The 13827-nt window shown below is 40.6% G+C and overlaps 1 long non-coding RNA gene across 3 annotated transcripts in view; it reads right to left on the bottom strand.

The window, feature by feature from the left end:
- Positions 1-696: 696 nt before the first annotated feature.
- The window catches only part of LOC139186436 (uncharacterized), a 32797-nt gene continuing 19666 nt past the window's right edge, over positions 697-13827 (bottom strand). Inside the window, exons 2-4 of one of the 3 annotated variants that reach the window (XR_011569979.1) lie at positions 12523-12661; positions 4081-4285; positions 697-1345 (exon numbers count right to left, since the gene is read on the bottom strand). This is a non-coding gene — a long non-coding RNA (uncharacterized lncRNA). The remainder of the gene's footprint in view (positions 1346-4080; positions 4286-12522; positions 12662-13827) is intronic. The other 2 variants (XR_011569978.1, XR_011569973.1) reach the window with 2 other exon arrangements.

Raw genomic sequence — 13827 nt, 5'->3', positions numbered from 1 at the left:
TACACGCTGAAAGAATTGGGGTTTCTTCCAGCAAACTGTGGATCCCCAGGGCTCCATCTGTCTGTCACTCTCAGACTGTATTAGGGGTAACCTTTCCCTCTCCCCAGCACTGGAATCCAACACAGATTTTCTAAGATGCATGACTCAGTTCTGTTACAGAGAGTACAAGGGTAAAAGCTGTGTAACAACAACAGCCATTTGCTGCATGTTTCCTATGTGCCAAGTGCAATACGTGGTTCTTACTTCATTCTTCACTGTCTTCAAGTCAGGTAAAACCAAAATCTTTAGCCCCACTTCTGATTTGTGGAAGAGAAAGGTTCTTTCCTGTTTAGGCTCCAGGTTGATTTTTTCCCCTGTTAGCAGGGCCTTTCCATGCTTTCCAGGGCAAAAATGGTTCTCATGATCAAGCTCACAGTGGGGACCTAGGGTTGGGGACAGTCATTTACTTTCCAGAGTTGGTCCCCAGCAAGGGTGCTCCTGCTTGGGGTCCTTTCGGCCAACACAATCAGGCCAAGCTGGGATCAGAAGCCAAGGAAAGTTTTATTTTTGGATCAGAAAATGGACAGATGCGAGATTGTGCTGTATAGCAGGGATCCCCAACCTTTTTTGGCCCCAGGGACTGGTTTTTAGAAAGACAATGTTTCCTTGGCCTGGGGGTGGGGGTGGGCGGGATGGTTTCAGGATGATTCAAGCGCATTACATTTATTATACCCTTTATTTCTATTATTATTATTTCAGCTCCACGAGATTATCAGGCATTAGATCCCAGAGGCTGGGGAACCTTGCTCTTTAGCACACGTTCCCCCCAACAAGCCATTAGCAGGGCTGCTTTATTGAAGTCTTACTATGGAGGAAAGGGGGCGGAGCTTTCGTGAGTCCGGCGCAGGCATGCTGCTCAGGGCTTTGGGTCACAGTGCCAGAGCAGCGGCTCTGTGCACACAGCCTGCTGCCACCAACTTGAATTGCAGTGCCATTCACAGCGCTCCTGCACATGCCCTGAGCCGAGGTGTGGGCATGGCCATTTTGCTCTAGGAACTGGTCTGAATGGCCAGTGTGAGGCCTCTGCACATGCCCCACTATGAGCAAATGAAACTATTTCCTTTGTCCAAGCACAAAGGAAAAAAAGGTTAGACTTTTATTTTATTACCCAGATTCTATTTTTAATTCTTGGAAATGTTTCATGGGCTTTGCTGGTGACAGGAGGAGGGATGCTAGCTTGATCAGAGCTGAGTGGTAGAATCCTGGAAAGCAGGGGCAGGTGGCTGGCTTGAATCACGTTATTTCCCCTACAATGTGGTCCACCTGCAGACAGTACTGTACAGTTTATAGTATTTGAGATTTCGACCTGGAAAACAAATGGAGAACAGAACAGTTATACCGTTTTGTCATGCTGTGAGGTGGCTTGTGCATGAGTGGTCCCATTCATGCTCTCATTCTGAGCCGCTCATTGACAGTTGCAGTGCCTGGAATGGTGGTAAGTGTGGGGTCTGAAGTGAGACACTTGGATTTGGACCTCTGCTTGACCACTTATGAAACACATGACCTTGGGCGGATCACTCAACTTCTCTGGGTCTGAGGAGCTTTCTCTACAAAATGAGGGTTAAACAAGACATAATATATGCAAAGTGCTTAATGTAGTGCCTGGCACTTGGTAAGCATTCAGGAGAAGTTGTTCATGATTATTATTCTGATCATCAGTCCGAGAGCCTTAAGTAGCATGTGCTACATGGACTAATGCTTCTGAATACAGATTATTAGCCTTGTTAATCATGTTGAAAATACACAACGTGCTGCATATTTTCTTTTTATAGATACGCAGTTTGTGATGGTTTTACTCTTTGTTTGTCTTTTCTTTCTTATACATGTTAATGATCTCTTAAAGTGTTAGTTGCTCAATCCTGTCCGACTCTGTGCAACCCCATAGACTATAGCCTGCCATGCTCCTCTGTCCATGGAATTCTCTAAGCAAAAATACTGGAGAGGGTAGCCATTCCCTTCTTCAGGGGATCTTCCCAACCGAGGAATCGAACTTGCATCTCCTGCTTTGCAGGCGAATTCTTTACCATCTGAGCCAATGTTAGACTAAAGTATGCTTCAAATTTCTTGATTTAAGGTCGGCAGTTATATATATTTACTTGTACAGACACATCAGTTCAGTTCAGTAGCTCAGCTGTGTCCGACTCTTTGTGACCCCATGTATCACAGCACGCCAGGCCTCCCTGTCCATCACCAACTCCCGGAGTTCACCCAGACTCACATCCATCGAGTCGGTGATGCCATCCAGCCATCTCATCATCTGTCGTCCCCTTCTCCTCCTGCCCCCAATCCCTCCCAGCATCAGAGCCTTTTCCAATGAGTCAACCCTTCGCTTGAGGTGGCCAAAGTACTGGAGTTTCAGCTTTAGCATCATTCCTTCCAAAGAAATCCCAGGGCTGATCTCCTTTAGAATGGACTGGTATAGACACATACATATTACATAATAAAAACACATATCTGTGGCATGATGCATAACATGGTTCTAAGTGCGATTTATTAGATTTATTTACCACATTCTTTACAAGTTTTGTGCCCAGGAAAGACATTAGTCAACTTACAATATTTTTTAAAGAAATGTGTTTAATCAACAAAAATAATAGACAACTTGATAAATTTTCATATTCTAATACAAATTCATCTAGGCAGTTAAAAATAGTATAAGTTGACTAATGTCTTTCCTGGGCACAAAACTTGTAAACAATGTGGTAAATAAATCTAATAAATTGCGTTTAGAAGCATGTTCTGTATCATGCCACATATACGTGTTTGTATCATGTAATATGTATGTGGCTATACAAGTAAATATAACTGGTGACCTTAAATCAAGAAATTTAAAGTATAATTTAGTCTAACATTTCTTAGATAAAATAAATTGATTATCCATTTTTGGTCTCATTCACATTGCAGGAAACCTACATACCATTTAATGTAGTTACTAAAATTACTTCTGAGGTCCTTCCATATCTAAAGCAGTGGCTTTCTCCTGAAAATTTGCCATTTTGATATCTGAGTGCTTTGAGTTAGTTAATTGAGAATTCTTCATCTTTTGATGAGGCAGTTTAAACAAGATTTGTCACCGTGGAGAGAAGAACTTTCTCTAATTCTGTTCATGAGGAAGTTGATCCCTTGGACATGGTATTATTTTCCTTTAAGAGATCGTTTCCTGATAAAGGGAATTCAGTATTTCATAAAGATCCTCTAGTTTTGTTGAAAATTGGTTTAAGAATCTGTTTCATTTCCTGTGCCAAATACTAGTGTAAGACTTTTTTTTTTTTTTTTTACTATCATAGTTAATTCATGGACTGCTATATGCAGCAGATCGAACACTGTGTCAGTGTGAGGTACACCTTGGGTTTTTGAAAAAATTTTGAGCCTACAGAAAAATTGAAAAAGTAATATAGTCCTGATACTATTTACTAGACCCAGTGATTGCTTTAACATTTTGCCAGTTTTGTGCCTGCACTCACACAAGCATCATGTCTCTTGATTTGGACTTGTCTGGGTTTTTCTCTCCTGATAAGAATCAAGCTAAACGTTTTTGGCAAGAGTGCAACGCAGCAGAGGGTTTCAAAGCTTTTAGAGCTAGGTGATGAGATAGGAAGGTGACAATGTCCCATTTTATAGCAGTAATGAATGTGGGCAGAGTCATCCCTCAGATCAGGTGATATGGGAGGACTGCTTTATATTTGGGGACGGGCTTAGAGAGTGAATCACTTAGGGATTTGGTGAATGAGAAGGCTCAAGACAGAAAGAGGTTGGCCCCAAGTGGTGCATTTAAATACTTCAAAATTCTTGGGTCTAATTTGTAGAAATATCATCAGCTTATGAAACTTTCCTTCTCTTCCTATATTTCCAAGGCAAAATCTATGATGCTGTCCCTAACATATCCATTCACAACTTCTAGGTTGACCTTCCAAAAACTTGTTTTTTCCCTTCAAGGAAATTTTAAATTGTTGTTTTTATCAAGTTTGACTTAAATGAAAAGATTTATGGATTGGGGTACGGGCAGGGGAGGGAATCACAAGCCCCAGGTCTTGTACTTACCAAAGTCAGCTCAAAACTTTGTTTTATGTTTCATTTTGAAGCCATGATTCTCTAGGGATGGAGGCAGGGGATTCTTGGAGAAGAGTTGAGAAGTTTTCCTTAAGTGTGCATCTGAAGAAACCATGATTGCAGTCCTTCAAGAGAGGATGAAACAAATAAGGAGTTTGGGGTCAAATGCCTGAAGTCCTGGAGTCTGCAGGAAAGGCTGTAAATAATAGATTTTTCTCTTTAAAATAAAAATTGGAAAGTAAAAAGCAGAAAAATAAATGATAAATTTCAGAACATTTTCCAAAATTATTTACTTCTCTTTTTCTAAACTTTCTTGCCCTGGGGCTTATTACCTCTGTGGCAAAGATCTCAGAAAAGTGATAAAAAATAATTGGTCTGACTCTATAAACAATAATGACAAACAGCTATCACATAAGTTCAGGGAGGATGGGAGGTCCTAGAGCCCATGCTGAAGCTCTGTCTTGAGTCCCTTGACCATACCACAGAACACAGTGGCAGCTACTAGGATTTTTTCCCCACTAGGTGGTTCTGTGATGGGCCATTGGCAAAACTGATGTGTTAAAAATCTGGCCACCTCTGGCTGTGCTCCAGGTCTTGGAATCTCCTCTCTTCTGATGGATACAGCACAAGCAGTAGAGCAAGAGAGCGACACCAGAGTGAATTCACCAGAAAGACTGAGTTTCCTACTTTCTGTTGTTATCAATGGCTTCTTGAAGGTTGGGGGTTAGTTTGCAGAAAAAGTGGCACATTGGCTGTGAATTAATTACTGATACAATTTCCGTCTGTGTCTTCCGTGGACAGGTGGCTCATATGTAAGTCCTAAGAATCTTCAGCTTCAAGGTGCCCTGGTGGGGTTGGCATGTTGTGAAATGAGCTACACACCCTCTAATACCATACTTACCAGCAGCTGTGATAAAGAAACATCTGCCCCCATGAAAAGTCAAGGGCAGAGGTCATCTGGCATTCCAAGGGAACTCTCCACAGCAGGGAGCCTTCTAATTGGCTGATATTGATCGGTAAATTGTGTCTCCACTGTGATTAATTCTAGCTGCCCCCCAAACTTCCACAGCAGGAGCGTGATAGGTCAAGATTTGGGGCCTCTAAGCATCCCTTATAAATAGAGCTCAGGTCCTTAAAGATGCCAGTGGAAGACTGCAGCTTGTTAACTCTCTCCCGGCTGCTAGTGCTAACCCAGGAAGCTGGTTTCATTCAGTTTCCTTGCTCTCACTAATAACGGCTTAATGGGATGCTAATGTGAGGAACAGAAGTTATCAGATGGCTTGTATGATTCATGATGGATTTATTACCATTCTGAGTTCCCTTGATGTTCAGTGCATCCTTTCCCCATCCATCCCTGTTATTGGCCTTAGCAAATGGTTTCATAATTAATTAATTTTTTTTCCTGGTGGGGGTTAAATTATTTTTGCCCTGGTGCCTCTTCTCCATATATAATTCCCAATGGATGATTCTTCTCTGTGTGCCTACCAAAAATGGAATATACTAACTAACATCTGTTCTCTCCATGGTTCCCTCTCTTTCCCACCTTTCCTGCCAGCTAATGCCTATTCATCTTTCTACAATAGTGGTTCTCAACTTTGACTCTTCACTGAAATTACCAGTGAGAGAGAGCTTTCAAAATACTTTTGCCTGAATACCTTTCCTGGAGATTCTGTTTTGACTGGTCTCGGGTACTTCTTGGGTAACAGGAGTTTGAAAAGCTCCCCAAATGATTCTAATGTGCAGTCAAGGTTGAGAACCATTGGAGCAGACTCTAAATTCATCTTAACTGCTACATGTCCCATGGTGCTTTTTCCTGTCTCCCAGTAGACATGACCTCTCATTCCTTAGAATCCATGTATCTCTTTGTATATGTCCTTGGAATTCAGAGTGCTTTGTATATTTCCATTGGCAGTTTACCTATCTGTGAACTTGTCTTATTGCCACCATTAGACTCTGAGCTTTACTGTGGTATTGTGAGCAATGCCTGAGATGTCTTTATGCCCTTGTGGTGCCTTGCACCTACCTGGGACTCAGTAAATAATTATTGACCTGAGTTTTACCAATAACCACACCCTATGGGGGGCTTCCCTGTTGGTTCAGACAGTAAAGAATTCACCTGTAATGCAGGAGACCCAGGTTCGCTCCCTGGGTCAGGAAGATCCCCTGGAGAAGGAAAGGCTACCCACTCCAGTATTCTTGCCTGGAGAATTTCATGGACAGAGTAGCCTGGTGAGCTACAATCCATGGGGTCACAAAGAGTCATACATGGCTGAACGACTAACACTTTCACTTTCACACTCTATGGGAAGTTGCTCTCTAGCCCCCAATCTTAATTACATCTCAGGCACTGTGAGTGGATTTTATTTTATGGTCTTTAAGATAGATTTTGCCTGCTAGTGCAACCCTGCTGCCTTCTACCATCCCTTCTCACCAGGGCGACTACCTGACCTGGTTTGCTGGGGACAGTCACTGTTGACACGCTTTGTCCCAGCAGCATTATGTATAGTACCTCCTTTTGCTCTCAAAGGTGTTCCAGTTTGGATGGCAGATTATATGGTTCTTCTCCTCATCCCCCTTCTCTTCCAGCTCACTTTCCTTAAGTTACCCAAGAAAAGGCAAGCTTCTTTAGGGTTCAGACCTTCTTGACGTGGTAAGCTTAACTAAGCTTCAGAAAGGCTTGCACTAATAATTCCATACATAAAATTCCATGTCTAATTCCATGTCTAAAAAATTATAAAACAGATGAAACACCTACAGCATTAGGAGTAAGGCTAGTGGTTTTCTCTGGAGTTTTCCAGTATGCAGGATGGGGTACACAGGGGCACTTTGAGGATGCTGGAAATACTGTTTTCTCATCCAAGTATTGGGTACATACCCTGTGTTCATTTTGTGAAAATTCATCACATTGTAACACTCAGACTTCTTTTCTCTATGTATATTATACACCCATAAAAAGTTTTTCTAAAGGGAGGTCTAAATTATAATCAGCACAGATGCAAAAGTCAACACTTATCCTTATCAATTAATATGGTCACCCTGACTGATGAATTCTTGTTAGGCATGAGCAAAGTATTGCAATGGACAGAGCATGCAAAAATCTATTGTTTATCTTCTTGGGGCATATGTTATTATTGTTTTATTAAGAAAATATTGCTATTGATAGCAATATATGTTGTCAATCACCAAATACGGTGCAGTCTTGTTTATTATATAATTCTTCTGGTGACTCTATGACCTAGGTGGCTGTTTTCTCATGTTGCAGATGAGAAAGTTGTTACAGAACTGGTGAAAAAGTAGGCTGAGTTTCCATACAGGCTGAATTTATGCCTAGTAGGTTGAAAAATTAGCTAGTTTTTCAGCTGTCTCAAAGACAGAAGCAGATTAATTGTATGGTTGATGTTATTGATTGGGCAGAAATCAGAGAGTTTAAACAAAATAAAATTAAAATACATCTAGAAAATAAACAATTTCTTGAATTTAAAGAAAAAATCCCAGAGAGTTGGTAGCTCAATAGCAATTAAGACTGATAGTTTTGAGTTTCCAGAAAGCATTATAACAATCCAGGTCTTAGTGAGGGTTTTAGTTTCAAATCGAGAGAATCCTCTGAAGGTTCAGTGAGAACCCTGCCTGTGTTTAAGTCCTCTGCAAGCCCAGAACAGAGGTTTGTCAGGATGGAAGCATCTCATAGAGTACTTAATGACCATCTCTGTCTCCTCTTCATTCTACCCCTATAAACATGATCAGGAAATAAACGTCTTCCCTTTTTAGGTGTAGCTAATGTAGGGAAATGAAGTGAATTAGTTTTCACTATTACAGATAATAAGTACATCTTGTGGTGAAATAAATAATAATATATATAATAATGGACTAAAAATATGGCTCAAAACTCACAAAGCTGTATCAAAACAAAAACTATCAAAAGTAGAAAAGTCAGAGAGCTATGTATTCGAACAAAAATAAAGCAGAGAAATCCTGAGGGCCTCATGCACTGTGCCAAAGTGAGTTTTAGCTATTCATGCTGTGTTAACTGCTGATGAAATGTCATTGAGCTTAAAATAAAATAAGTTTGTGGTCCCAGATAACACTTTACAAGATCAAATAATGTTAGGCCACTATAGCCAGTTATATGAAGAAATAACTCATAGCAATGTACCAATATGTCAGGATTTTTCACAGGAGGCAGTATGAAGACTAGCTGGATGGTGTCAGGCTTGTTTAAAAGCTCATTTGCTCCCCGTAGTCACTGTCCTTTCACCTTCACATGTCGTATATCCTGCTCTTTTGTCGATGTAGTTGTCAAAGCACCAGCTTAATAGTGCTAGTCCCTCAACAGAGACATGTTAAATGTAAAGATGGCAAAGTTCCCTGCCAAAAGGGAAATGCAAAGAAGCGGAGCCAGCTGAAGCCATGAGATATCAGGTGACAATGAGACTGTGTCATTTCATAACACATTTCCCTGAGGTCCCAATGAACTTTACATAGAGTTTTTTTTTGTTTTATTATTTTGACATCCTGAGGGACAAAAAAAGGTTAAAGAAAGACATTTCCATGCTACAGAAAGGGAAACTTGGATTCAGAGGAGCAAAATGAATTCCTCTAGATCACTTTAGTTTGGGGATTTCCTGGTTTCTGTAAACAACCATCAATCTGCCTGTACCTGTCACACACATTGAAACTCCATAGATATTCTTGCATTTGGAGGAGCAGATTTAATGTCTGTGATGGGAGAGGGGGTGTATAGGGTGAATGAGAAAGTTCATAGCTTCCTGCCTCCTGAAGTGACCACAACACGAGTTATCCACAAAATCCCTTCCTGGTTCAGTGCAACAACTGTTTGTTTAATTAAACTCAACCTGTAGGGACTTCTCTTCCACTCCTGATTTTGCCCATCTGTAAGATCCAGTGAATGCTCCCAAGTCATAGGAGTCCAACAAGAAGACTATACACTTTCTCTGAACAGTTATTTCCTGGAGAGTTTCATCTTTACTTTGGGAACTTCTACATCTTTGTGATAATGGGAAATTCATCTGCAGTGGATAGGGGTTGCTAGTCCTAGAAAACAGGACAGGGCAGAAGCATTGCAGCTCCCACTTCTGACTGGGCTCAGTGAGGGGACATCTCAGATGCTGGTTCAGCCTCATGTCTTTATGTTTTTTTTTTCTTTTGCCAAGGTTTCTATAATTTGATTTTTAATATTGAAATCTTCAGACGATCAGATTTTTTTTTTTTTAATCTTTAGCAGGGATATATGGTGAGTCTAAAGTTTTTTCTCTCTAAATTTCAGTATCACTTTAAAAATAGCCATTCTCCATTGCTTTGTGAGAAAAATATAGTAAAAGGAGGCCTGCTTTGGGAAGTCAAAAAATCTGGGCTCAAGTCCACATTCATCTTCACTTTATTATGTTGGGCAAGTCATTTAATTTCTGAGTATCAGTTGCTTCATAAAGAAAATAAGCATAAGAATAATTCTTGCTTCACTGCATGGTTTTGAAGCATAAATGGTAATGCAGGTAGAAAGCTTTGTAAACTATAGAGCCATCTATAAATGTGACACTAAGTGTAACAGAATCTGTCCCCAGGGTGTTTGGTCCTTTCCTTTGGTTTACATTTTTACATTTATATCAAAACTCAGTTATAATTGCTGATTCTTCACATCTATATTCTGATATCCAACGAGACTGATCCGTAAGACTGCTGCTGCTGCTACTAAGTCGCTTCAGTTGTGTCCGACTCTATGCGACCCCATAGACGGCAGCCCACCAGGCTCCCCCGTCCCTGGGATTCTCAGGGCAAGAATACTGGAGTGGGTTGCCATTTCCTTCTCCAATGCATGAAAGTGAAAAGTGAAAGTGAAGCCGATCAGTCGTGTCCCACTCTTAGCGACACCATGGACTGTAACCCATCAGGCTCCTCCGTCCATGGGATTTTCCTTTGCTAATTATTCCTGTTTAGAGTTTTGATCCCTTGTTATAAGATAGGCACCAAGCTTAACAGTTAGTCCACACTAATTCTAATGACTTCCCAGAGAGGTCCTGTTGTATTTTTGGATAGAATTATTTTAATAAGTTTGAGAAGCCATGACACCTTTATGTTAAAATTTTACCATTTAATATAAATGTAACTCTTCCTATTAATTATTCAAATTATATCTCTTAATCAAAGTTTTAACAGTTTTAATACATTTCACATTGAGTTGGTAGGTCTTTTATTTATTGCTCTTTGAATAGCTTTTCTTTTCTATTTTATGGTATATTTGGTTATTGTCAGTATATTGGAGTATTATTGCTTTTTAGGTATTTATCCTATTTCAAGTCATTTTATGTCTTTATTAATGCAGAAAGCTTTTAGTTAATTCATTTGGCTTTTTCAGATATATGCTTATGTGATTTTTGAGTACTTTATTTAATATCTTAGTTCAAAAAATGGATTCTTTTTGTTTCAAGACTTACTGCTTTAGCCAGAGAATATAAGGTGATAAAAATATTAAAGGACATCTTAAGTTTATTTCTGATTTTGAATATTTCCAGTGTTTACTCATTAAATATACGCTTTATTTATTTTAAGCCAAGAGCACCTTTATCAGATTTAAAGGGCATCCTAATTCTATTTAAATGTTTACTTCATTATTAGGAAAAGATATTGATTTTATCAAATGTGGTGTCTATGAAATTATCACACAGGTTAATTATTGTTGAATCAGTGAATACTCAGTGGATTCTTTTTTTCCTTGGAAATCAATCTCTGTTATCAGCTGACCGGCTCTGCTAACAATGATAAATGTCTAAATGGTGTCTTGATGAGTTTGAACACACCAGGGCCAAACTCAATACACAAGAAAGTGGGTCAACGCGGAAGCAAGGGTTGTGAGAGAGAACCCCCCTGAACCCGTCTCCTTGGGCACATTCTCTAAAGTTGGTAGCTTTGGACAGTTTTCTAAGTTGACATCAGAGTTGTTAACACTATGAAAAAACCACATTAGAGGAGGCGGTATGGAGTAGAGTAAAGGAGTTGAGGACATGCCACCTCAGTATGTGAGGCTTCAGTGTATTAATTACTTTGTTTTATTTATTTATTTATTTTTTTAAATTTTATTTTGTTTTTAAACTTTACATAATTGTATTAGTTTTGCTGTTTTAAAGGTGCTTGAAAAACAGCAGATGTAAGGATGGCACTCGGATGTTCCTTTTTCTTCCTAAAAGTAGGAAATAACGTTCCCACATGAAAGGTGCCCTCCCTGTACCAGGAGAAAGAACCATTCTTATCACTGGAGATGGGGAATTGAGGCTGAGAAAAATCTATACCAACAAAAAACGTGTTCAGCAGCTCGTCCTCCTTTAGTCACCCTTATGTTTTAGCTACTTTTCCAAAAGTGCTACTCTGGAAAGTTTCACCTGGTAGAGAAGCACTTCAGTCTAGTTACTTCTTTTGCTCTTCATTTTTCACTTTTCTTGTGAGGACCCTCATTTATATATAAATAAAATGTGTCTACTTTTCTCCTGTGAATCTGTTTTTCAGTCCCAGCTGGAGACTGCAGGAAGGTCGAGGAAATTTTACTTTCCCTACAATGGGAATGAAAATCAGTGGCCTGCTCATGAAACGTGCAGTTGGAAGGTGGTCCCAGATGGTGCCTTTCGTGTGTGCGCCTCTCTCTCCAGCCAAAGGTTCAGGCCCTGCCCCCTCGATTGCACCCCCCACCCCCCGGCCCGCCCCCGCCAGGCCTCACTGGCTCATACTCAGCAAGCTCTGGCCTCTGGGTTTAAGACTGAGAGTAGAATTTCAGTGCCATGAGTCTTACATTTTTAAATGCCAAGCTTAAAAATAGCCTCCAAAATGTAGACAAATGAACTGCTAACATCAATGTCTATACCAGGTTCTTGCTGGCACTCTGGCCACTTGTATGACCTTTCAGCATAGCATTTGAAAAAAATGAGCAGTGCTTTCCTCTTCCCCTGGCAGCTCAGAATAGCTCTGTTTCCTTTCCTATAAACAAGTCGTATCTCTGGGAATTTCTAAAGCCGAATATTGTCTGCTCAGAAGCTGTGACTCACGCTCTTTCCTGGCAGTCCTGACAAATTCATGAACGCCTCTTGAGGAAAGAATCCCAGACAAAGAGTGGTCACAGAAAAGCCTCAGATTCCTGCATGTCAAACCCAGGAAGCTGAGAGACAAAAGAAAATACCAGCAAGAATCGCTAGTCACAGCATCCCCTTCTACTTGGCTCAGCTCATGTTCATGACTGTTGGAGCAGAGAGGGGAAACCCGCTTGGAAACTTGTCCTGTTTGTCTTTAGGTCATCATCTAGGCAGGCCCCTCTGTTTGGGAATTTACCTAGCTCAGCTTCCTCCTGATTCTGGATGTACAAGTTCTCTGAGGGGGGACTCCCCGGGGAAATTACCAGGAGGTCACACACACTGGCTGGTGGGGCTTCCTCACCGCTTTTATCAGGAACTCTGTGCCCCATCAAGTCTTCTTTCTGCAGCTCTCTTCCCAGTACTTTCTCCCCTCCTCCACTCCTGGTCCTGTCTCTTCACTTTTTTCTGTTCTTCTTTAGTGCCACATCATTTTCCTCATACTAATTTGTCAAGAAACAAGAGAAAAAAATATTTATCCTATCTCTCCCCTCTTAACAGCATAAAAATCTGTGTGTGTGTGTGTGTGTGTGTGTGTGAGATACATATGTAAACAATAGCGCAAAGACCTTGGTTGAAAAGTCTGCATGAATAAAACTGAAAAAGCTCTGGTTTCAGACTAATGAAGGGAGAAAGGATTGATCTGCTTATGGCTCAGCAAATGCCCTGTGGTGGAAGATTTAATCCCAGCTGACCCACAGCACGGTCTGAAATCAGACTCACTATATCCAGAACACAGAAAGTCTGAAATATCCGTAACTATGTGATCTGTGAGATAATAACACTTACCACACATACAAGGTGACATAGGTGTCCGACATGGTGGTGAATACCTCACGTGCATTTTCTCAATTGCCAAACCTAACAGCTCTTAGTATTACAGTAAGGAAGCAGTACTGGAGAAATTTAGTTATTCAAGATTCTTTAAAAAGTCATGGCAAGACTGGAACTTAGCCATATATTTATTTGGAAACCAGAGTCTGGTTCTTAGTCAATGTGCCATAGAGGTACCCTGGGAGACGAATATGGGATGGGAAAGAAGGGAGAGAGAGACAGAGAGAGAGAGAATGAAAAAGAAGACAAGCATGACTGGGCGTATGATACTGTGATTTATAATAAGAAATATATACTCTTCATCCCAGTTTCTTGCACAGAGCTCTTAAAACCCTCAGAATTTTTAATCAATGAGAATGATAAAGGTGTCTTTTGTTATATTAGTGAGGTGACTTTTGAGCTACACCTAAGGATGGGGGCTGGTTGCCAGTGGAACCAACTGTGTGATTAGAGGGTGGAACTTTCAGTTTCTCCACCTCCTACTCCCCACCTCCATAGAGATGGAGAAGGACTTGAGATTGAGTTCAATCAACAGTGGTTAATGATTTAATCAATCATGTCTATGTAATGAGGGGTAGTGGGGTTCAGAGAGCTTCCAGACTGGTGAATGCAATGGGGGTTCAGCAAAACTGTGGCTGGGAGAGGGCATGGAGGCTCTGCGCCCTTTCCTCATACCTTGCCCTTTTGCATCTCTTCTATCTGGTTGTTCCTGAGTTGTATCTTTTTGTAGTAAACTGATAATCTAAGTAAACAAAATGTTCCTCTGAGTTCTATG

Source organism: Bos indicus, chromosome 2 (genome assembly GCF_029378745.1).
Source record: "Bos indicus isolate NIAB-ARS_2022 breed Sahiwal x Tharparkar chromosome 2, NIAB-ARS_B.indTharparkar_mat_pri_1.0, whole genome shotgun sequence".
Lineage (NCBI taxonomy): Eukaryota > Metazoa > Chordata > Mammalia > Artiodactyla > Bovidae > Bos > Bos indicus.
This window is presented reverse-complemented; position numbering and strand designations above follow the sequence as displayed.